This window comes from Phaenicophaeus curvirostris, unplaced genomic scaffold (assembly GCF_032191515.1).
Source record: "Phaenicophaeus curvirostris isolate KB17595 unplaced genomic scaffold, BPBGC_Pcur_1.0 scaffold_50, whole genome shotgun sequence".
In the NCBI taxonomy this organism is placed as follows: Eukaryota; Metazoa; Chordata; class Aves; order Cuculiformes; family Cuculidae; genus Phaenicophaeus; species Phaenicophaeus curvirostris.
In genome coordinates, this window is record NW_027206673.1 from 864,631 (window position 1) to 888,599 (window position 23,969).

Below are 23,969 nucleotides of genomic sequence, written 5' to 3' on the forward strand. Positions count from 1 at the left end.
AACGCTGATTGATGCTTTTTCAGCATATAGGCAAGTTCTTCATACATCTCAGACTGATGACCAAAAAAGCTATTCCTCTCCCTCACACACAGACATGCTTTGCTCTTCTGTTTGTAAGCAAGTTGTAATAATATTATGACTTTCCAAAGACTTATTTAACAAAGAGGTCCCAAATTTACCAAAGCAGATAGTTAATTAGCTAGAGAGAAGGGGGAGGGGGAGAAAAGACTCAGGAGTTCTGCATTAGTTTTCTTGGTAATCTCAGGCATCCTTGGATATACTTGAATACAATGTCTATTCAAATACAAATATCCACACAGGTGGAACATCAATACCAGATTGCTGTACACCAACCATATGCCTAGGATATCACGATAACTATAAACATTGCAACAGTACTTTCAGAGTCATTCCCCAAAAGACAAGATCAATTTCTATCAACAACAAAGACAATGTTTTATTGAACAAATCTATGTACAGTACAAAAAAAGTTTTTAAAATTAAACACTACTGTTGATTTATTGCAGTTTGATGGCTCAGTTTTAATTTGTACTCCATATAAAATGCAAAGTAAAATAATTTAACATTCAACAAGGAAGCACAAAGTTCCTTACTTGCTGAACCTGTAACAGCTTTTACAAATTAACAGAGTCCCAAAATGCATACACTGCATTTAATCAGAAAGGTGTTATACAGTACCAAATAAATTAAGAAAATAGTAACACTACCACCCCCTTTTGAGTCTTTTGTCCACACCACTGGTGTTAAACAGTAAAAGAAATGAGTACAGCTGAACCTTCAATGTGATATTAAAATCACAAAGTTTAATGTTATAAATTATCCAAACTATACAATTTATTGTTTTAATGAATATGGCTAATTAACCAAAGTACCAGTGACCTTTCCCCACAGATATGACCACTTTCAATATTTTTTTTTGTGAAAGGTGCCTGCCAAGCAGCAACTCTTTGAAAATAAGAGCTTACATGACCTTTATGGTGAACCATGATCAGGTTAGAGTAGACAGTCTTAAAAAGAAAGCCTAAATCCAAGTTAGAGCCACCTGGAGGAATGTTATTGGAACATGATTATCATCAGTGAAATGCACAAACTTTGATCCAAAAAAGCTCCTATGCTCATGTATAACTTCAGGCAGCTTTGAGATATTGGCATGCTTCCATTACACATGTACTTCAGCATTTCTTGAATCAAAGCAATACATCTTAAAGTGTTTCCAATTGTACCCTACAATGCTTAATGCTTGGGAAAAAAACCTTTCAATTCCACTCAATCCAATTCCGAACCTCTTCCAGCCCTAGAAGGATAATACTTAACATGCTAAAGAATCCTTAAAAAGCATGTAGAATTATCCCACACACATTATAAGTATCGTTTTGCTCCAAATTAAAGTTGCTCAATACTGCAACTAGCTGAGAATGCCAACAGGTATGAGAGAGTAGTTTAATGAAAATACAATGTCTTTGGAAATAAAAATCAGTACTTATTGTTACCACCCACTTGCTACTTTAAGTCAATTTAGCATTATTTCTGATAGGTGTTAGGTGATTCTAATGTTCACCTACACAAGAATTCAGTTTTACAGTTGTCCAAAGTATAGATACTGAACACATGGTATAAACAAATGGTGGTGTCCAAGAAAAGCATATTTAAACAAAAATTAGTTTAATGCAGGTACAAAAAATTATGGTCACAGTTTATGCATGTACATAGATGCATTTATCTACACACTTTAAACCAAAGAAAATACAACTCTCAATCATGGTTTTAAAGCATCTTCAAACACACAGAGCTCCAGGAAAAGGCAAAAAAGCACCAAAGATTAAAGGTACATTTAAAAGACTTCACACAAACATTTTTGTTATCCAAGTTTTCAGATTTTAAAAACTGTAATATTTTAAAATTAACCTTTTTTTCCAAATATATTTAAGCAAATTTAACGAGATTAACAATGTAAGCAGAGAAAGGGGAGCCTGGGAACATTCAAGATCATAAGAGAGTCCTTAAAAATTAGTTGGTAACTTGAAAGCAAAAAAAAAAAATGTGAAAGTGCATTTGGTTGATAAGGTCCCCACTAATTTTACGTTTAAAACCTTTTTAACGTATTTATATATGTGTAAATAGATAGTGTGTGTATATATATATGTATATATAATGAACGATGCATTTAAATCAGTTTTTTGCTACTGCAAAAAAAACTCTTTGGTGCCTCAAGTGTCGTACAAATCTCTAAAAGTGGGCCAGTCATCATTATTAATGTAATGCACACATACCTGTGATCATAATTTTATAACCTTTTAAGTTAATCTAACTCAAAGTTAAGGCATAAATTTTCTAGAATTCAAAAAGAGTAGGATTTTGAATTTGAGTTCTTTTTACCTCCAGGAAGAGAAAAGGAAGCAAAACTAATGCAAATATCTGTTTAATTTCACAGAGGATTATTAGCAGAGGCATTACTGAATAATTAAGTTGAGGTTCCAGAACTACTCAACAGCCTACTTCACAATAAAATCCTTAGTATTGCAAGTGTGAGCCGTTGCTACAATAAACAGATCTTTTATGCACCTCTTGATATTTTACTCCTTAGTTTTTACGTACCCTTTGATTTAAGCAAGATGGTCATCTTATTATGCCACACACACATTGTGATGAAATATTCAGTAAGCAAACTAGCTAGGCAGGAATAGTTGGTCTTTGCTGTCCAACAGTTCTGTGATGACTCCATCTATACAGATCAGTTTTCATTACTGTATCTCGTGTGCCTACAATAACATTAAAATTTTCAGCTACTCGCACAGAACTGGATCCCAAATAAAGCATTTTTTGGTGGCAAGGCAGTATAAGGTAAATTAGAGGATAAGTTAGCAGAGTAATTAGACAATGTGCAGATCTACCACACCTCTGGTTGGGGTGAGAAGACTGAAAACTACAACAGCATCTTTTTGGTTTCTAAATGTCCAGTATTTCAAAGTTGCATACAGAATCATAGAATGCTTTGGGTTGGAAGGGACCTTTATCAGTCATCTAGTCCACCCACCTAGCAGGAGCTGAATGACTCAAATTTCCTGTTTCCACATTCTAATTGTTTCTATGAACAGTGAATTTTGGATAAAGTGCTTAACATTTAAGTCTAACTCCTTCACTAACTTCTGGGAAAGGCTAGCTTTTCAAGAGATACTACTAGATAAGGTTGTAATGTGTCTTAAGGTCAAGCCAATACGCGTTTTCTCCCTTCCTCTAGACAGCAAATAAGTAGTTACAGTACTGAGTTGTGACCTACCACCATTAAGCAATATCACATCTGTGAAACATGCTCTTCCTGATCTTTTTTTTTTTCAACTTGACATGTGCTCTGCTTTTGTCTGCCTTTTCTAAACTATTTTTTTTAAAACGGGAAGCTATCTGAAGTTCTTCTCAGTCATGCCAACAGCTGAAGGACCTCTACTTGCATGAAATCAGTTAATGCAAGCTTAACCCCCTTCACATTCTGTATTTGCTTCAGTCTGCTTCTGCTAACAGCCACACAATTATGCATGTATTTCTTGTGTTAGTCTTCCTGCACCTACAACGATGTTTTACAGGACACTTAACACGCACATTTACTATAGCCTTGAACAGGGCTTCATGTGCATGCATTTGATTTCCATTGCATGTAACTTTCACACTTCATATTGCATCAACTCACTTTTCCTTGCATGCCCCATACTTCAAGTTTTGGCTATTTGAGCATTCCATCCATCTTAAGATTTCTTTCTACACTCCTCTTTTTGGATTCTAAGTTTATTAAATGAGCTCTATGTTTTTTTCAGCAGATAATGGAATCACGTACTAAAACTCTGAAAGAAGAATGCATGGTTCCACTACACATTTTTTTATCCACATTATAATAACACCTTCTTGAATGATTCCTTCCCAGCTGTGTAGATAGCTATACTTTAACCCCACATTTTCCATCTAAACTAGGTTTCAGAATTGGGTGGTTTAATTTCCATAAGGCAATTAACACCTTTGCCTTCTCTGCTTGCTCAACCGTCTGCCTTATTTTCTTCAAGCCTTCATGCTAGAAAGACTGTGCCGCTAAGCTTCTATCACATGTTTGGAATGAACGTGGCTTTTAGGATAACTGGTACTTTGGGGATTTTGTAGCAACCTTTCTGGACTCAAGACCTGCAGAGCTCCTATTTATTCCTCTGTGAGTTTTGTCTAGAAAATGTGCTTTGTCTTTATCAACGTCATGGTTTTCTTTAGTAATTTGAGACTGCTTTATGATTAAGGCCAACTGGGAAACGAACTGATGCTTCTTCTTGTAGTGTTTTCTTACACCACTCCTCATTCAATACATTTTCCCCACAACATTGAATCAGGCACCTGTAAAAGAGAATGCATTGGGATCAAAATGAAGACCAATCAATGAAAATCACTATTTAATCTAGAACACCACTTATGTTTTTCAACACATTCAGTTTTAAAGGAAAGATTAAGTTTCCCTCTTCTGATCCATAAGAAGCCTTTTCCATTAGAGCTGCCTACCAATTGTCCCCATCTCTTTCTTATTCTAGACAGTACATCCACTTTGAACTTCCAATTTAGTACTGTACTGTAATTATCTAAATTCTGGCACATGACAGTTGCTTAGAAGTAGTGTCTGTCTTATCTATTCCATTAGGTGGCCCGTTTTCACAAATCATTTTCTAGTTGGTGTTTACCTCCAAACAAATCAACTCAAAAGGATTGTAAAACTTACTTTCATCATCTGAATCGAATCCAAAGAGCGTCTGACACTTCTTTTGTGCAAGGTGAGCCTCAAGTGCTTCTGAATTACAGTAGATGGTCAAGCAGTTGCCACATCTAAGTCTTTCTGTTGATTTGCTACAAAGTTTATCTTGTTCAGAATCAGCATTTACTTAATCAGTCAAAATTTTTCTACGTTTTGGCATGCTAATGTATCGTTCATCAAGATAGCTTGGAGGCAATGGTCTAACATACGGTTTTGTTAAGATGACACCATATGAAGTAGTCTCTGTTGTCTGATTTGGTTTAGAAGGTAAATGTGAGGCAGCAGTATTATTTTGTGGTACGTCATGGCAGTTCTGTAAAGCCGGTAACACTGACCCATTTTCTGTCCTTGTTTCATCTGCCACTCTGTCCAAAGGTATTTCTGATGACTTTGATGACGTCTTATCTAGGTCACTGTGCCCATTGACCAGTTGGTCACTAACAACATTAGAGTTTTCAGAATTTGGCTGTAACACAGGTGTCTTTTGGTCTATCAAACTTAAAACTGTAGCACTACCCTCAGATGAACTTTCATTTCCATTGTGAATTACATTATTTGGTTTCTTCTCACCAGTTTGAATATATGTCTTTGGTTCTGTAGAATCCTTTCTTGATTTCCATGTTGGAACTGGTAAATCTACGGTTTCTTTTTCATTAATAGATTCATCATCTTGGTAACTACAGAGTTCTGAAGGATCATCTGAAGAATCTTTTTCACTCGCACCTTCTGAACATTCTGATGTTTTATTTAAATAATGCTGAGCCTCATGTTCATACAGCAAAGGGAGCTCCTCAAATAGCTCACAGCACTCTGCAAAATTGCACTGAGCCTTAAAAACACTATGACTTTTTGTATGTTCTGCAAGCTCAGTTGACAGCTTAAATCTCTGATTACAATTAAAGTGTAAACAAAAGTAAACATTTGGATACACATGTCTCTTCAGGTGGTCTATAAAGTGTTGGGAATCAGCAAATTTTCTCTGGCAGAACCGACATTTTCCTTTATTCCATTTCATTATATGCTGCTGCACCTTCAAGTCAGTCGGATGAGCTTTTCTTGCATGTTTATTGAGAAATCTTATCTTTTTAAACACTCTAGCACAACCGCTAGCAGGGCACTTAAAGCTTCCTTCTTCATCCATAGCGTCAATGTCTTTTTGAGGACAAAAAGATCCATTCACTTTGTGCAGAATAGGCGATTCTTTACTAGAGCTCTCATCATCTTCGGGCAAACTTCCTGTACTTAGAGTATCAGGAACATTATTAAAACAGCTGTCACTACTATTCTCAGTAGCATCATCATCCTGGTCACTTAGACGGTTTTCCACCACATCAAATACCTGTTCTACATTCTCCTCCTCCACCTGGACCACAAGGTCAGCACTTGGAGCTATTGCAGTCTCTGGTTCATTATCTTTGGAACCATCAGAATTCCCATTTTCAAGAGACAGAGAAATATCAGAACACTCTAGTTCATTAGGAGCTGGAGCCTGCTGACTAGACTCAAGAACTGCAGCAAGATGTTGCCTTTCTATCTTCCTGACATGATTCCTTAAGTGCTTCAGCATAAGTCCTTTTTGCCTGAACTTTCTGGTGCACAGTACACAGGAAAAACTGCCCTTTTTCTGGTGAGCTTGTGCATGTTTCACAATGTGACCACCAAGAAATTCTTTGTTGCATATTACACAGCGGTGTATTGGTTCAGTTTGATCTAACATTTTAGATGCCTCAAGAGCTTCATGGTTCTTTTTGGCATTACCTTTGGACTGGGCTTCAGAGTGATCTTCAGGGTCAAGCTCCCCATTGCTTACATCTGTTAAGCAGACACGTTCCTCACTGAGAGTCCTATACTCTGTTATCTTCTCTGTATTTGCAGCAGAGTTTTCCGGTGCACTTTCACTTAAGCCAGTGAAGGCTTTATCGCCCAATAATGCTAAACAATTCTGCTTGATCATCAAGAAATTCCAAAACTCAGGATCAAAAAACAAACCTTTTTTCAAAATTGGAAGCAATTCAAAACGTACACGGTTTTGAACAGAACTAGTGCATTCATTGTATTCTTCATCAGCACATTTATATAAATATTCAACAGTGTAGTAAGATTCCAAGGTGCGCTCAAGAAAAAAGATTGAAAGAGCACAAATTCTGAGGATCTCCAAGTCATTTGGCAGAAAATGTGCAATTGCTTTATAAATAAGACTTTTCATGTTGGGATCTTCACGGAGATCCAACTGTAGGGCACATCCACATATCTCAACACATATCTGAAGACCATCTTCACCAACCTACAGAAAGGAAATTACAATATACATAAGTACAAATAACGCATAATGGTATTTTCCTTATGGGCTCACAGAATTCTAGAGCCTGGAAGTAATTATTTTATTTTTTTTATATCAGACCTACAAGGAAAAGAATATAAACAATGCACAAACATCAACATCCCATTTATATTCAGCTACTTAAACAGTTATGAGTTCAGAAAGCATCCTGTTAGTTAACTTCACTTAAAGGTATGTACATTGTAAAACAATGTTCAAACAAAACTAAAATACAGATATGCTCAAAAATAACATCTGGTTTGCACCATAAGCCATACAGCTACCATCAACAAAGCTTCAGATATTTTTGCCACATGCAGTTCTATAGTTAAAGGTAATGATTTGGGCATATAAAACAAGACTGCTGCAAATCATACCTGACCTAGCAGTATCTTCCATCTGCACCTTCATTACCTAGGCTGTTTTGCATTATAATTGGACAGTTACTCTATATTTTGTCCTCATCCCAATTAATTTTATTTGCATTGCATTAAAATACGTGCTATAAAATACTGCCTTCCATTTTAAACAATGGCCACTAGTGAAACAACAACTCATGGCGATGCTTTCTTAACGACTTGACTTTTCAGAATTGACAAACTATCCTTCCAATAAGAATTCCTGCCCTGCCCTGAATATGTAGTTTGGAGGGATATCAGAAACATGCTGATGTAGTGAGAAGAGTTTCAGGGAGTTTAGAAATCAGTAATGCCTATCTATATTTAAATGGATATTAAAAGTTACATACTAAGCTCCATAAGTAGTGGGTTAATAAAAAAAATACGATCATTCAGATGCAAATACAAGTTATTCACATCACCACAAGTACTTAAGAATACATACTGAGATAAAAATCTTGAACAGCAGCACATCATTGCATTTAGAACTGTACAGCAGCACCAGTAATTTATAATTAATTTAGGGCATAGAATATGAAGGAGCTCTGGTCAGCCAGGTTAATGATAAAACCCACCATTTCTTTGGAAACAACTTGCACTCCTGTGTGAAGCATTGCACATCAACTCTTTTGCAGATGTTTGTAGAGAATGGTGTAAGACTAACATCTGAAGCACAAAACAGCGCACTTTTCTGAAGCAAAATTATATCTTCTCTTATCTTAGTCTAGCTTTTACTTTACATTACACTAAGCACTTCAGATTTGCTTAGAACCAGTGAAAGAATTCAGAAATTAACAAGGGTTAGCCAGGCTAAAACAAAAGTAAATTATGCTCTTTTCACATTTACTCCACGTATTTATAATAATTTCCCCATTTATTTATAGAGGATGGCATTGCTCAAACCTGCTGCAGACAAACAAAAACTGATAATTCAGTTAACTAATTAAAAAAAAAATTTGAATATTGAAGCACATTCCGGAACTTGACAAAACCTTTAAGTTCATATGGTGTCTTTGCCTATCCCCTCTTCACTTCTTGCCGAAAGTGTCCATTACACAATAAAAACATCACTTCTCTAACTGTTTATAAAAATAATGGTGGGGTGGGGTAAAACAAACAAAACTTACTTCATCCTTAATGACTTTCATGAATGGGAAAATTACTCTGATATTTGTAGCAATTCTTAAAAGTTGGTAGCATTGGTCAACAAATACTTGCTTTGATGGGTTAGATTTAAGCTGCAGTTTACTCCAAATGAAGATCAGCTCCCTATAAGTACAGAACAAAATATTTTGATTAGACTGAGTTTTAGAACTCTATCACTAAGCATGATGCATTACTAAGGACATTGTACATTCTGCAACTAAAATAACATTTGAAGGCATAATACCAATATATGTAACACCACAATAGTACCCAATGTGCATAACAGAAAATGCAACTCAATTACTTCATTAAAGCATTCAGAGTATCTCCTATCACTGAGCCAATTAAATAGTCGATATTAATGTATTCAGCTTAGTATAGAAAACTGCATAATAAAATCTGATGCTACAGCACCTACCCAGGCAATAAATGTTACACTGAACGGAAAGCTCTGTGTGCTCTTGAGATTAAATTACTTCTAGTGCAAGGATGAGGAATTCCTCAGGAAAGTGCCTGGAATATGGAAAATGGGAGCGTTGTAGAAAGCTAGCTTCTTATATGATCGATTGATAGGAAATATTGATGTTCTCCAGTTCTGTGTGTAATAGAATTTCCTTTTTTTACTGCTGTCATCACTGGTCTTTCTAGCCAATAGAGGTTACATTAAAGCATCAGGCTTTAAAGCTATTCAGATATCTCTAGGATCTTCAGTCAAATAACATTTCTGACTGATACCAGGTAACAGAAAAACAGACTGCTAACAGAACTCCTACACAGGTATTGACGAGTTTAGTCTACAAAATATAGCTAATTGAAGTTAACCTATAAGTTCTATGCAATTCAACTCAGAGACTTGGAAAAGCAAGTTTTCGTTTTAAGATTTGCCAGCATGAAGATTTTACAGAGAAGTACATATAGCTAGGACTAGGTAGAATTCCTACCATAACACTATAATGAAAACAGGGGACCAATCGGCTTCCATTTTCAGAAGGAAGGCACCTTTTTATTCCACTAGCCTCCTCCCTCAGAAAGCACAAACTCAGTTACTAACATAACATTTGGCTGATCTTCCAGAGTCCCTAGTATGTGCCAGGTACATATCAGACAAAATTAAGCTTGTCTAGTGAGGTCAGTGCCTGCATGAAGGGAAGTGACAGAACTATCTATAACAAAACATCAACTTCACTTCTAAATTTAGGACAACTCTACAATTCTGCTTGACATGTTAAGAGCTAGACAAGCGAGCTTGACTTTTTCTTTCGTTAAGAGCCCAAGAAAACTGAAGTTGAAACATCCAGCTTACATAGAGGAAAGCGTGAAAAAGGAGTTCTACAAGCAGCTCTGCCCACAAAAAAATTAGTTTGACATGTTTTCTAAAGATACAAACTGTTCACCTCTGCCTTCACCAGGCTAGAAATCTGCATACTTGAAAGTCTTTGCAAACTTCATGCACATGCCTGATGCTAACTAGTGTCTTTGCACACCAAACCATTCATAACAGTTCAGTAAAAGTCTCAATCTGAAGTACAGAAGAAGGAACATTTTTGCTGTTAAATATTAAGCAGTTAAAAAAACCAACTTATTTTCTACTTCATCTCACATTACTTCAGAGCAAGCCATTTCAATAGTAATCACATTGAATTTGAGAAAACTCATATTATTATGAGAGATTAGAGGTTGAAGTGGCTTGCCATGTGTTCAAACAAGTGTGACAGCTGGCACAAGAAAAGAGCCAAAAAAGTAATGGAGAAAACTAAAAGCAGAAGCAGCTCCGTTGGTAAAAAACAAGCTACTAAATCAGTTTAACTACCATTTGACTAGATTCTGATGTGAAATATTTTAGTCTTACACCTCCATGTAGATGAAGGCTTCTCAAGCTCATTTCCGATTTTGATAATCATTAGGGATTAAAGCATTCTTGAAGAGCTGATTGACTCCATTTCAGCCACTTAAATGCTCTGGATACCAACTGAAATCAGCAGCACTTAAGATTCTGTGTCACTGACCCCAACACAGATGATAAACTTGAGATAATGTAGGCAGGAGGAGTTTCTATTTGCTCTGTTATTATGGCATACTAGTATAGTACTTAAATGACATTTACTTCTTGGCTAGTAGAACTTAGTCCAGACTGAGGTCTGTGTTTATTGTGGACACAAGTTGGGGAAATTTAAATTGTTACTGTGGGATCACAGAACTCCGTACCTCTTTATCAGAGGCAACCAGGTATTCCAGCGTGTCAACCCCCCACAAAAAACCACACCACTGAGTGCCTCTATCAGCAACGTAAGAGAATGGTTAAGCGTGTCCTACCTTAGCTAGGTCTAAACCCTTTGCTACTATTGACAAGTAGAAAGGCTATCTTTCCTGGGGTACAGAGAGCACGCTTCACCAAACATTTACTAAATGGCCAAAGGCTGACTGAACATACAGGAAAAAAATCCCTGACTTACTGAATTTACTGCACAGGAACCATTTGAAAACAGCCAAAACAGCATTTAGAAATTTCCTGGCAGAGAAAGCAAGCCATTCTACTATACTTGTTCCATCAAAATTTGCCTGTCTTCCTAAAGAGACATCTCTTTTTTGATATTAGAAAGTCATTAATCACATCATCAGGGACTGATCCCTTACCAGTATCTTGTACACAAAAATTTCTAGTAAGACCACACACAGCTTGCTCTGTGCTTAATAACTGGGCTTTCACTTAAGAAAAATAATGCAGATCATCTAAATCTAGAATTCCTTCTTACTGGCAATGAGAACAGCAAGAGCTTTGTGACAGAGCTGCCTGAAGTCCATCTTCCTCAGACTTAATAGGAGAGCTAACGGTTTCAGTGTGAAGATTTCATATAGGCTGCTTCACATTAAGCAATAGCAACTACTTGCTATTTACACCTTTCTAATCTATTCTGATCTTATCTTTGCTAGTCGTGTTGGATGGTAGATCTTTGCAGGATCTGCAAGGTCCTCAATTCTGGACAAGGCAAGATGATTTAAGCTGTGCTGAAGTCACTAAAATCTTCCCTAGGTAAGAAAACACAATGTGGGCTCCTACTTCAAAAATCTGAATGACAGTATAGTCATGCCCTCACAAGCTTTGTTCCAGTTTACATTATCTATTAAGCATTATACAGATTTCTCTTGCTGGTTACACAATTGTTAAGGCTCAGACTCTGTAAAAAACCAAAATAGCTATTCTAGCTGCACAGACATAACTGCTCTAAATCCTTTCAAAGATCCACAAGTTTTATATTCTGAACATAAGATTAAAATACTAAGATGTCAAACCGGTTTCTTTATTAAACAGATATGAAACATTAGTCTCTTTTGGAATTTCATGTTTGACATCCAGTTTGCCAGAATATAAGGATAGGCATCTTGTTTTGAACAGCAATGTTCAAAATGGAAGATGCAAGATTTGATGATCAGTTGGGTAAGAGCAAGGTTAATATGTTAATACAGCAAAAGGTATAAAAATTAAATTTAATTTAATATTTTTAAAAAGACTGAAGCCCCAAACCAGAAAGCACTAGCAATGTAACTGATACGCATAAGTCAGGAAATGTAGCATTTGGAATCAAAGCTAGATTCCGTTCCAAAGTTGGTCGCTGGGCTCACACAAACTATGTACCTTTTTTGGTTAAACTTCTTAATCTGCCCTATGGGGACAGGTATGCCCATCTTCTTCTAAACAGACTGAAAAATGCCACTAGGTATTGCCAATATGTTGTACCATAAATGTATGTCAGTCATAATTCAACAGGTTTTTATTCAACATAATAATTTACTTATCCAATCATTAAGGAAAAATGTTATTAATAAACCAAGTATTTTCATGTCTGACCTTCACTACTTCCTCAAGAAAAAAGAAAGGAGACATTTTTCAATTCTCTGAAACGTGGGAACAAGCAAATCCTATATAGATTCTAAATTCAATTAAAATTAGTTATGCAGATTAGCAATGTAATCTATATTGACACGAAAAAAAAATCAAATCTTTAACCCTTTTTCCTTCAACTTCATAATCAAACAAATTAAGCATACTTTATCAAGGAATGCAGATGTTACTTTAGGTACAAAACTTATACAGGCTAAATAAAAGCATTATCTTGCCTAGTCATCTTTCACTCCTCAGAATAATGGAATTTGTTTCTATAGGTCTTTAGAAACGCTTCTTAGCCATAAAAGTGTCCAACTATCAAGCCAATTCAGCGTGCATGTAACATTCTCTCTCAAATGTTTTCTAGAGGACCATCATTTATGTTACGGCTCTGTTTATGAAGTAGAAGTTTGCATAATTCATAGCACATTTTCAGAACCACATTCTCTTTTAAGACACATGGGTGACATTCTACAGTTCTGTTATTAAAAGCAGTGTCATTTAATGAGCATAACAGCAAAATATCTGCATTGCCAGAGAGTCAGACTGTATATTGTTACACATTGCTAATAATAAATGTCATATTTTTAGGTATTTAGAGCCTCAACTACGAAGGCTCACCTTTCTGATACTTTGAAACAGTTAATAAGTGTTATGTACTATATAGCCTACCACTGAACATGGTGGTGTGTAAAAAGGCAACAGGCGGAACAGATATAACTAGGAATGTTTACAGATCATGTTAGACTGGTATTTTAAACTCCAGCTGTATCTCAAAGTTATGCGTGTTTCATTTTGGCAATAAGCATTTATTATCTGCTAAGCTGCTTCACCAAAAATAAAGTATTTACCATATACAATACATGTCCCCATTTTGAAGCTGTGGGACTAGGAACGATTCACATAGCTGTAAGGCTAAGGTAGTCTTCCCTTCTTTTTCAGTGTTGCAGATGATCTCAATTCCACTCTTGCAATCAGTCCTCAACAAGTGCTATACAATTAAAATAAAATCAATTTAGATAAATTTGCTAGCATGAAATAAAAAAACCTATCAGACCTTGCTATATTAAAGAAGCTACTGAAAATTTCAGGGATTGCTATTAACATAGGACAACTATGGAACACTTTTTGTGTACGTCTGTGAATAGAATTTTTTGAGATATTTAGAGCTCTTCCATATTTCTGAGTAATGACAATCAATAATTGTCTGGAAATTAAGATTACACAAAACCACTTTTTTGCACAATGGCAGCTTGTTCTTAAAACAAGGTTAAGAAAACAATTGTTACCTAATAAGTGCTATCAGTGGTAAAAGTAAGGCCACATACAGCTAGTGTCATTTTACACACTGAGGCATCATTAAAAAAAAACCTTCAACACTAACAAAACCATATAACATACAAAACACTGGACTGACATCAATTAGGCTCAAGTGCTTTTGCTAAAATAATGAATACTAAAATAGCCAACATACTGAAATTACAAAATATTAATTTCTCAAGTTATTTGGGGAATACATCTACAAGTAAACTTGACCAAAAAATTCCATTTAGGTCAACAAGATTTGTAGGTGCTTAACATTTAACCTTTCAAAATGCAAGCCAGCACTAAGTTAAACACTGGTGCAGTCATCTGATTTTATGACATTTGGTTCTACAAAACCAGAGTTCCATATGTTCCTCTTGACAACTTGTATACAGTAAGTATAATGTACCACTTCATTAAAAAAAATGTATACTGACAAACAATACCTCCTGGAATAGCTGATCTTCTAATGGTGACATATAAAGACAGGTGAAAAGAGCTTGATGGAAATACAGATCTTTACTGATATCTGGATGATTTATGCAAGATTTGATAAGAGCCATTGCCTCAGGGATGCGTTCACAGGCAATAAGGTATCTGGCACGTAGTTCAAAGAACAGTGGATTTTCAGAGCTTAAATATTTGTTAACTGTACAGAAAAGAAAGATTTAAAGGCAATTAGAATATGAAGTCCAAACAACAAATATATTTAAATGTAATGTTGTTTTTAATAGTGCAACGTCAACAAATGCTATAAAAAAGGGTCTGCTAAAGAAGCTATCATATTAAATTAAATACCATCAAGAACCTGTCTTTCTACTTGGAAACAAATTGTTACTTTACAGTAATCTAATTCAGCAGTTTGTTTCTAATCAACACAAGGTGTTGCAAAGGATTAGTAAAATACACACTATACAAAAGCAGATATGAGCATTTTCAAGAAAGAAAGCTCCCTCCTTTCTTAGAACTTGGAATCCAGGTGATTGTCGGACATATAGAGTCGACATCACTTCCAACGCTATAATTATAAATATTTAAACAACTGGGATACTCATCACCCATTAAAATGAAAGAGGTCAGAGTGGTGAAAAAGTTTAATGCAATTCACATACTGTTCCTTTAAGTAGCTTTGAACACCTTAACTTAGCTTGGAGAAATGGAAAATACACTTCATCTAAAAGTGCTACTATGCACCATTCTAAATCCTGAAATACCTTTAAAATCTAGGCCCCGATTTCTGGAAATTTTCAGACCTAAAAGCTAAGATTAAAACTAACATTTGAACAGAATGGTTTCAAGTGAGATACTCAAAATACTTAACATTTAAGTAATTAGGAAATTACAAAAAAGGTAATGTCTCTGTTATGAAAGACAGTAGGTCTCTTATGAAAGATCAGAGATCCTAGCTTCTCTTAAAAGTTAACATATCACACAAGGATGCAAAATGCAGTATTGCTGCTTTTATTTTGAGAATTGTTTGCATCTTGTTAAGTAAATGCACACTGTGAGGTGCTAATGGTGTGCCAATGTTTATGTAATGCATTGGACAATATGGCCTGATTGTCCTCTTACATATTTCCTCTTCCACAACACAGGTTAACTTATTATACCATTCCCACTTTCTGTGTAGTGAACTCTTAGGTCAGTATGCCCCTCTGCTCCATAAATAAGAATCCCACTTCTGACAGTACAAGTTCCCAGGGAAGAGGGTCTCCTACACCCTTGAACATTGACAGCACAAGTGCCCAGGGACAGAGGTTTCCTAGACCCTCCAAGACTTTTTTAAATAGACTGCGAGTTCCAACTACACCACTGGCAGGATTGTGCTCCCTCCCTGTAGCAGAATGCTTCAAGACAACTAACTACAGAAGCATTTAGCCAAGTCTGGAATACATTAAAAATGGCTTGGAGAACACAACATCTGTTCTTGTCCAGGCAGCATGCGCACTGCTTTGTTTTAGTGACAGATGCCAACCATCAGCTTAGACACCAATTAACTGCTTACATCTCAGTGTACCTCTGTCTACAATATTGTTGTAGATGTTCACAGTATGCTGTCTTATTCTTTCTAACTACTAAAAGTTTATTGCTTCTATATTTCAATACTACTATTTTTCTTTAAATCCAAAGATTGCTTTCCTTTCCAGCCCTCTCAAAACAGACTGCAACATCTTGGAGCACACTAAACTCACGTAAAGACAGACCCAGCTTGGTTTGTCTTGGCCTAAGCTCCTCCAAGTAATTAATGAATCCAAGACAGGATTATGTAGTTCACACAGAGCATATTTATCAAACTGACTTTTGCAAGTAATGGTTGGTGACTCAGCAAAAACTGGCAGTTTTCCTCATTTATGATCCCTGAGGAACTATATGGCTAAATTTCAAGATACACACCAAACACTGCCAGCCTATAAAGCAGCACATAAAGTTTGCTTTGTGTAAGACTTCACAAGCATCAGATTTTAGAGGAAGTGAGGCAAGAAAGAAAAAGCTCCAGAAGATATTATCTAAAATAAAATATTGGTCACCACAAATGAGATGCATCAAGGGTATGTGCGTGCAGGACACGGAAAGATAAAAGGAGGAAGAATACCTCAGTAGAGGGGAAGGAGAAGTGGCCTGCAACAAAAGGAAGCAAAATGATCACGTAGTGACAACAGGCAGACTCATTTCTACTCTGCCAGGTTAAAACTAAGTAAAAATCCTCAAATTGTTACCTGTCATTTAGAGACTTTATGATGTTCAAGGGAATAACTAAGGGAAAGGACTAAACTAATTCTTTGAGAGAGATCAAGACTGAAGCCTAACTTCAGATCATAACCACCAAAACTTCTCAAGTTCGTCACAAGATACAGAACAACAGGATTATTTCTTCTCATTTTGTTTCTGTAGGTCTTTGTCTAGAAGTTTATCAGATATTGAATAAAAGTCATGGGTAAACCATGTTGCTTGAGTGCCTGCTTTCCAAGAGAAACAAAACAACAAAGACTACCTAATCAATTGTGTTACTGTTCTATCAAATACTGTCCCTGGCAACGGGGGCAGCTCTCTGAGCTGTTCAAACTTTATAGTCCTCTACCTCTCGCTAAAGAACCAACACATTATCATAAACACAGTAATGAATTTGAATTGTGCATTACACCATAGTAACTGGAGAAATACTAGTATTTTCGACCACTATCAAATAGAAAGACTTTTAAGAGATACCAGCAAATATATCGCCTAAGCTGTTAGTAAAGATTTTACTGTAGACTGGATACGAACTTCCATTAACATTCTGGTAATGTTTGTTTCTACTTGCCATCAGAATTGCAGGTTTACTTTGCACCTGAACAGAAATCTTTTTCCTACTCCCAGCTCTAGGAATTACATACACATAAACAGAAAGCATCTATCAGGTGTAGTCACAGCCCTCGTTCTAAACAGAACCAAGAAAAGTCACAAGCATGAGTATTTACAATTTGAAATGAAAATCAAACAAGTCAGAGCACCATGAGACAAAAATGCAGATCAGGTCCTCCCTAATCATGTTACTTCAGTAGCTTAAGTGAAGTCAAGTCACTCTCCATGCTCTTTCAGGAGTTGAACACCTGAGTTCAGTAAATTCATTTTATAAGTAAACCGCTTAGTAGTCTCTTATCTGAATAATCTCATCTCTACACTACAAAAGCAGACTTAAACCACTAGCAAGAAAAAATTAGTTTTATTAAAGAAGAGCATCAGCACATTTTACTACAGAAAAACAGTTAAATTGTGTGCAACACTTGCTGTCAACACCTGACCCTAATATTAAAAAAAGCATTACTTAACACATTTTTCAGTACTCTAAAAAATTAACGTGGTACATGATATACCTAATTCCTGTGATACGGGTTTTGCTTTAAGAATTGCTTGTAATACTGGATCCTCCCATGGTCCACCATCTCTGATGATATGGGTTACTAGTTCCAGGTTCATATTTCTGTATTTACTTAGAAGGTTCTGACATTCCTACATGTAAAAAGAAAAACTATTAGAAAAAGAAAAAAATCATCTAAAGTTAGACAATTCAAAAGTTAAGAGATAGGAAAAAACTATGCATATTTAAATATTTCCTCAGTCAACAATTCAAACTACAAAGTCATTTATTGTTTGAGCCTACACAAAGCCCTAAAGCAACAATTTATGTTCTCTGAAAACAATAATACAGAACTATGGAAGACAGAATGCTCATGTTTTCTACAGGCATGCAGCAAGAGCTTGTCATTTGCATAACAATGTACAGATTTAGACACGCTGATGCTGGATTTGTGATCCAGTGACAGTGTCCAGATTCTACAAGGGAAAAAACAAATTAAGCCATGTGAGTCACCAGCCCTCAAGCAATAATTTTTCTCCAAATCTCTACATAACAAATTCTGCTTGCCTAAAATAATCCAGAATGTTTTAGCCATCCATGATTTTCACATATGCCAAGTTCAACACTCTCCCTTGTTACTTGCTGGTAAAAGTGTCAACATTAATCAACATTTGAATTTTCATCACAAGAAAAGGGTATCTAATTTTGAAACAAAAAGTTGTAGCTGAAGAATGGCTTCTATGCACATACGATTAACTTCTTCACTTATGCTTCTTTACTGTGAATTCGTTTAGTTTCAACTAAATATTTTTATTTTATATTCAGATAAATGTGTGATGGTAAAAAATCATTAAGTAACCATCACAATGGTTTTCACGACCATTTTGAATACACAACTGATTCAGAAATTATTTCTCTAGAAAATGATGTAGAGGCATATTCAATGTATTCATTGTTTAAAAGTCACGGCAATTAATAAGACTGTTTTCGAAAAGCACTCATTGCAGGGCTGCAAAAAATCTCCAATTACTCTTACGCAAGAGACCCTACCCATTCCTGAGCCACTCCTTGACCCCATTATTCCACCAATTCTAATTAAGCATGTAAGTGCTGCTGGATTTGATGATTAAGGTAAATAGTGCTGACACATTAATTTGTAGCAGCAGTAACAAACAGGTTTCAACATAAAAATAACAGAGACAGCTATTTTTCAAACTACAATTCTGTTCTCAGTATTAACAGAAGAAGCAACCCTGGTTTTCATTCTATGGTGGCACAAGTGGTTGTGTTCCCATGCAGTGAATTCAACTCTGAAATCAGTTCAGATCAAAAAGACCTAACTGGCAAAAATGGTAAGTTTGTTTTTTTTTAATCCAGGATGATTTATCTTATGCAGTTTTATATAGCCAGACAAAACCTTGTCCCAGTCAGGTTATGACTGACTGTGCTCGTGCCTTGTGCTGTGTCATAAGCACACCAGCCTCAAACAATGAGAGTTTATGCAGACTCAAAGAGCTGACTAAAACAGAGCTTCAATTTCAATCTTACTGTTTAAAACCACAGCGGGAACCTTAAGGTTTCATGTCGTGAACTGGTATGCAACACTGGATGACATTAAGTTTTAATTCGTTATAATGAAGCAAAGCTTCCCTCTACTATACAGGCTACATATAAAGTAAGTCTTTAACAATACTGGTATAACAAAGAGGAGCGCATTTTGCTTACTCCAAGTAGATTCAAATAGCAATGCTAACGATAAACATTAGAATAAATGGCTTTTCCTTTAAATATCCATCCCCTTCCCCCCTACACCCTTTGGTTTTAAATGTAAGTAAAGCAACTACCTCCTCTCACTATAATGGCATGTTTTCTCCAGGTTACATATTTACATATCCACAAAACCTGTCTTTACATGTACTAAAATAATACTAAAAGTTTATATAAAGTAGGCAACACTACCTGGATTGAACCTAAAATATCTTTCAAAGGATCTTCATAGAACTCATCCTTTCCAAAGAACAGCAGCAATTCAAAAAAACTCCTAAAAAACAGAAGTGGTGACAAGTCAACCAAACTAAAAACATTCATTCAAAAAATGAAACTACCACAAGTCTTAGTTTTCACAGGACAAAAATTGAAATTAGGACTTTCATAAGTTCTAGACTAGTGCTCATGCCAGAGTCAATCTAAAAAGTTCAGCTAATGCCCACACTCTAAACATAACTCATATTTCAAAACCTTTACATTGGTCTGATGTTTTGTCTTGGATTTCATCAGTTACTTACACACACACTGCAAGCATTTTTCAGAAGGCATCGAGTCCCAAATACAATACAGCTATAGATAAGCTAACGAGATCAAATCAAACAGATTATACTTAAGCACGATTTAAAACTCCTTCTGCTGCACCCTTTTCATAAGTTCAGGACATTTAGATCACAGAACCTGCCTGATCATCTCCCTCAAGAACTCCTATGTCCTCAATACTGTGTCTCCTCATTCACCATTACAGAACTGAACCTTCACCAAAAGCAGAAATGTTGGTCAGTTATACAGCAATTTTCAGGAAGAAAGAGGACAACTGTAAAGTTACTATAGCATGCACAGTGTAGAAGAAGTTACATTCAAGGAATGGAAACTTCATGTCAATGCAGATTCCCAACAATTCATGATTTCACGTATGATAAGCACTTTCTACTTAAAACATTTTGTTCCATTTAGGCCTGCCACACCACAGTACCCCCTGAAGTCTTTATATGAAAACCTAGATTCAAACTGACCTGTGGCCTCCGTGTTTTCCATCATCTTACAATAGTTTTATTTATTTATTTATTTAATTTTAAATACAGTGACTGAGACAAATAATCCCAATAACAGTATAGGAGAGGCTGTTAAAAGGAAGATTTCCAGAGCTCAAGTCAATTTAAGTCTTTGCTTATAGAAGCATACTTCCAGAATAATACTTGGAATACAGGCAATTCATTCAAAAACTAGGCAGTTGGATATCCTGGATCTGCAGGCAACTCCAGTGCCCCCGCTACTGCTCTGCTTTAAGACTGAGAAATTTAATTTCTCTTTGGAAAAGGTAATAAACCAAGTCTTGAACTAATGTAATCTGCAGCTGCTGCTTGAGAAAGTCATGAGCAGCAGGCAATAACTACATGACTCTCAGAGGGAAAGACAGTACTGAAAGATAAACTGCGTATCAAGGGAATTTTAGAAATATGACTGAAGAGGCTTCGGTCTTGTAACAGAAGAAAATAGGAATAATTTTCCTTAAGACTATTCTAGACATTTTCCAAATGAACTGGGCCAATAAGGAGGCAGAGAGGGAGAAGGTGGAAGATAATTCCTGAAAGAGGTTCCAGCACTCTTCCAACCTACAGGTTTTTGAGTGAAGATCTTGCTGACAGCAAATCCTTTGACTACAGCATTTAGTCTTTTGTTGCAACAGCTCTTAAAACAAAAGGCAGATTTTCATGAACAGCTGGACAAGGAACGCCTTGCAGAATAACTCAATTCACTGCAGTCATCCACAAATTTAAATCTAATTACATTTAAATGTATTTGAAGTTAACAGCCAAAGCATTCCTAACAAAAATGTTTATTAAAGTTAATTAAAAGCATAGTAAAACGGGAACTTAAGGCATTTTTTTTCCTCTATATAACATTTTCAGAAATACAGTGCATTAAAAGATCTTAACATTCATGTAAGCAAAATGCAGCTTTGTACAGAAATAACAAAAATAATAAAAAATTAGATTTCCTTCAGATTATGCTGCAGTAATTTTTTTCCTAACCAGCCATAAGCTATGCCAAAAACAGACCTAAAAAATTTAAGATACACATCCATTATGTTCAATGACAAAATTTTTCTCCATGTTAGGTACTTGAATCTCAACTCAAATACGGCATTAAAAAAAACAACCAGTACCCAAGTAAGTACTTTGTTCTGGAAAACATTATTTCATTTCATGTTGATAAACAAAATTTTGGAGCATTCTTGACTCTCAGGAAAGGTCAGACATGAGTCATGTCATGGTCTAAAAGGCAGTCAAGTTGGAACTTATTTAAGGCATCAACTAGTTATAGCAAATGACGCATGCGTTGATTTTTATTTGCTTTGACTGTTTTAAAGAAAATAGGATCTTAATTTCCAGATTCTTTTTTTGGTTAACAGTGAACAAGTGTACACTACAGTTTTCTTCCCTATCACCACATCTGCTCCAAGCTTATCAGACTAATATTTATATCTTGATAGATTACTTTATATTTCCTCATCACCAGTCTCCATTCAGTTAAAATTACTATAGTCAATTCCAGCTTGGCCCTGTTATCTTAAACCAATTTGCAGCACTGCACATCCCTATTTAAACCCATCCACTTATAATGATGGTGTTTCTGAATTTATCATATCACTACTTTGATATTACAGACATCAGAAGATTGCCTAACAACACTAGTATGCTGGCAACATTATTAAAATCCTGATATTAATGGTAATACTGGTTCACTTGTGATGAATAGCAAGGCTAATAAGTATAAGAAATGCAACAGTCATTACTGTTAATAGTTTATCGTCTGGTTACTAAGGAAATCTTACTTGAATATGAAAATAGTTAAGCAGATTTTTGCTCTCCAAGAACTGAAGACTTGATATACACCAAATTTTCAAGAGAGACTCATGCAAGGTTTCCCAGGTAACTGTAACTACCAAGTCTCAGGATCACTTTATGGTATCCCATGCAAAACTAGAGCAGACAGGAACTCGGCGACCAATTCTAGATTATCAAGAAGGGACCACCTTACATACAATAAATACCTGCATTTCTACCTTTTCTCCTCCCACGCTTTGACATATACAAGTATACAAACATCATGATTTTCCTAAAAATTAGTGAAAAAACAACCCAGGGTAACCATGATTTGACGCAATTGCTGGTCATTCTTTGATATCTAAGGATTCCAGTTTTAAAAACCTTGGTCTTATGATTCCACAAGTAGTCCCATGTCACACACACAAGAATAAATCTCTTTGGTGAAGTTTCTCCAACACTTAAAGACAGCCTATATTCTATCAGAGTACAGAATAAAGCCTTGACTCCTATGTAATTAGTACCAACAGCTCAACAATGATGGAAAGGATAAGCAACCCAGTTGTCCTGACCGGGTAAACTAAAAGAGGATGACTAGGAGAGCATTCACTTCTGATGACTACATGAAGCAGGAATAAGACACTTACACGTAAAATTCTGAACTGAGATACCAAACTGCATTCAAAAGCACTGTTCAACAAGAAAGCCATTTAACCAGCTGGACAAATGAATCCAGTTTACTCAAACCATACTATAAAGCTATCTTTTAGATGTTCATCCCCATAGGCTGAGAGAAAATAAAGTATATTGCATCTCAGCTCAGTATATCTAACTCACTTAAAGACTTTTTTTTTATTCCATTCCACACTAAGGTTTTGAAATGCGAAAAGCAGGTTTTTAGAACATGAAAAAAATTGCTTTTACTTATCTACTGATCATTACCCTGACACTTTCAGTCTTCGTATGGGAAAACCACCAATGCATCAAGAAGCATCAAGATTATAGAAAGATTTATGATGCAACATTCTGTAGTAAAGTTGAATATGACATTTTCTCAGTTAACTGTTTAACAAGTCAGCTTTCTGATGACTCAGACATAAAAATCCATTTTAAAATTGACTAATTTCTTAAACACTACAAGAAATTTATCTTAAATACTTCACTTATTACATCACTAGAGGCAGAACGGTAAAAACTTTAGATATTACAATCATGTACTGTCAAAGATCAGTCTTCAAATACTTCAAAATAAGATTATTCCAAAAAGTCTATATAGTTATCACTTATTTCTTTAGATTATTTATTTTGCAGGAAAACATGTGACAACATTGTAATGCCTGACTTGAAGATTCAGATGACATAAAAAGACTGAATTCTAGGTTTTGTACCCTCAGTTAACAATTCTTGGTTCCATGTATCTACGTCACCTGGTAAAATTACTCTAAAAAGCTCTGAGGATCTCTGAGACCCTATTGCTATTATAAAAGTAACACATTTACACATAAAGTAATAAAATAAATAAGATGTACTTACAAAGCTAGGCTACTCAATACGTATTGTACATGCTCACATTCAGCTGGGAATGATTCACAGGCAGATGTGAAACAACAGAGCGCCGTCTGAAGCACCTGAAGCTGAGGCAGAGGAACTTGCCACCTTCCAGCATAGTCTTCAACAACCTAATGATAA

At 35.7% G+C, this 23,969-nt stretch overlaps 2 protein-coding genes and 1 pseudogene across 2 annotated transcripts in view; 1 reads left to right on the forward strand and 2 right to left on the reverse strand.

Annotated features, from left to right (window-relative positions):
- The window catches only part of LOC138733954 (AT-rich interactive domain-containing protein 1A-like), a 777,561-nt gene that overhangs the window by 272,011 nt on the left and 481,581 nt on the right, over positions 1-23,969 (forward strand). The gene's annotated exons all lie outside the window — the stretch shown is intronic.
- Positions 1-23,969, reverse strand: part of LOC138733960 (AT-rich interactive domain-containing protein 1A-like) — a 505,727-nt gene that overhangs the window by 67,696 nt on the left and 414,062 nt on the right. The gene's annotated exons all lie outside the window — the stretch shown is intronic.
- Positions 3,576-23,923, reverse strand: LOC138733962 (zinc finger protein 654-like; annotated as a pseudogene).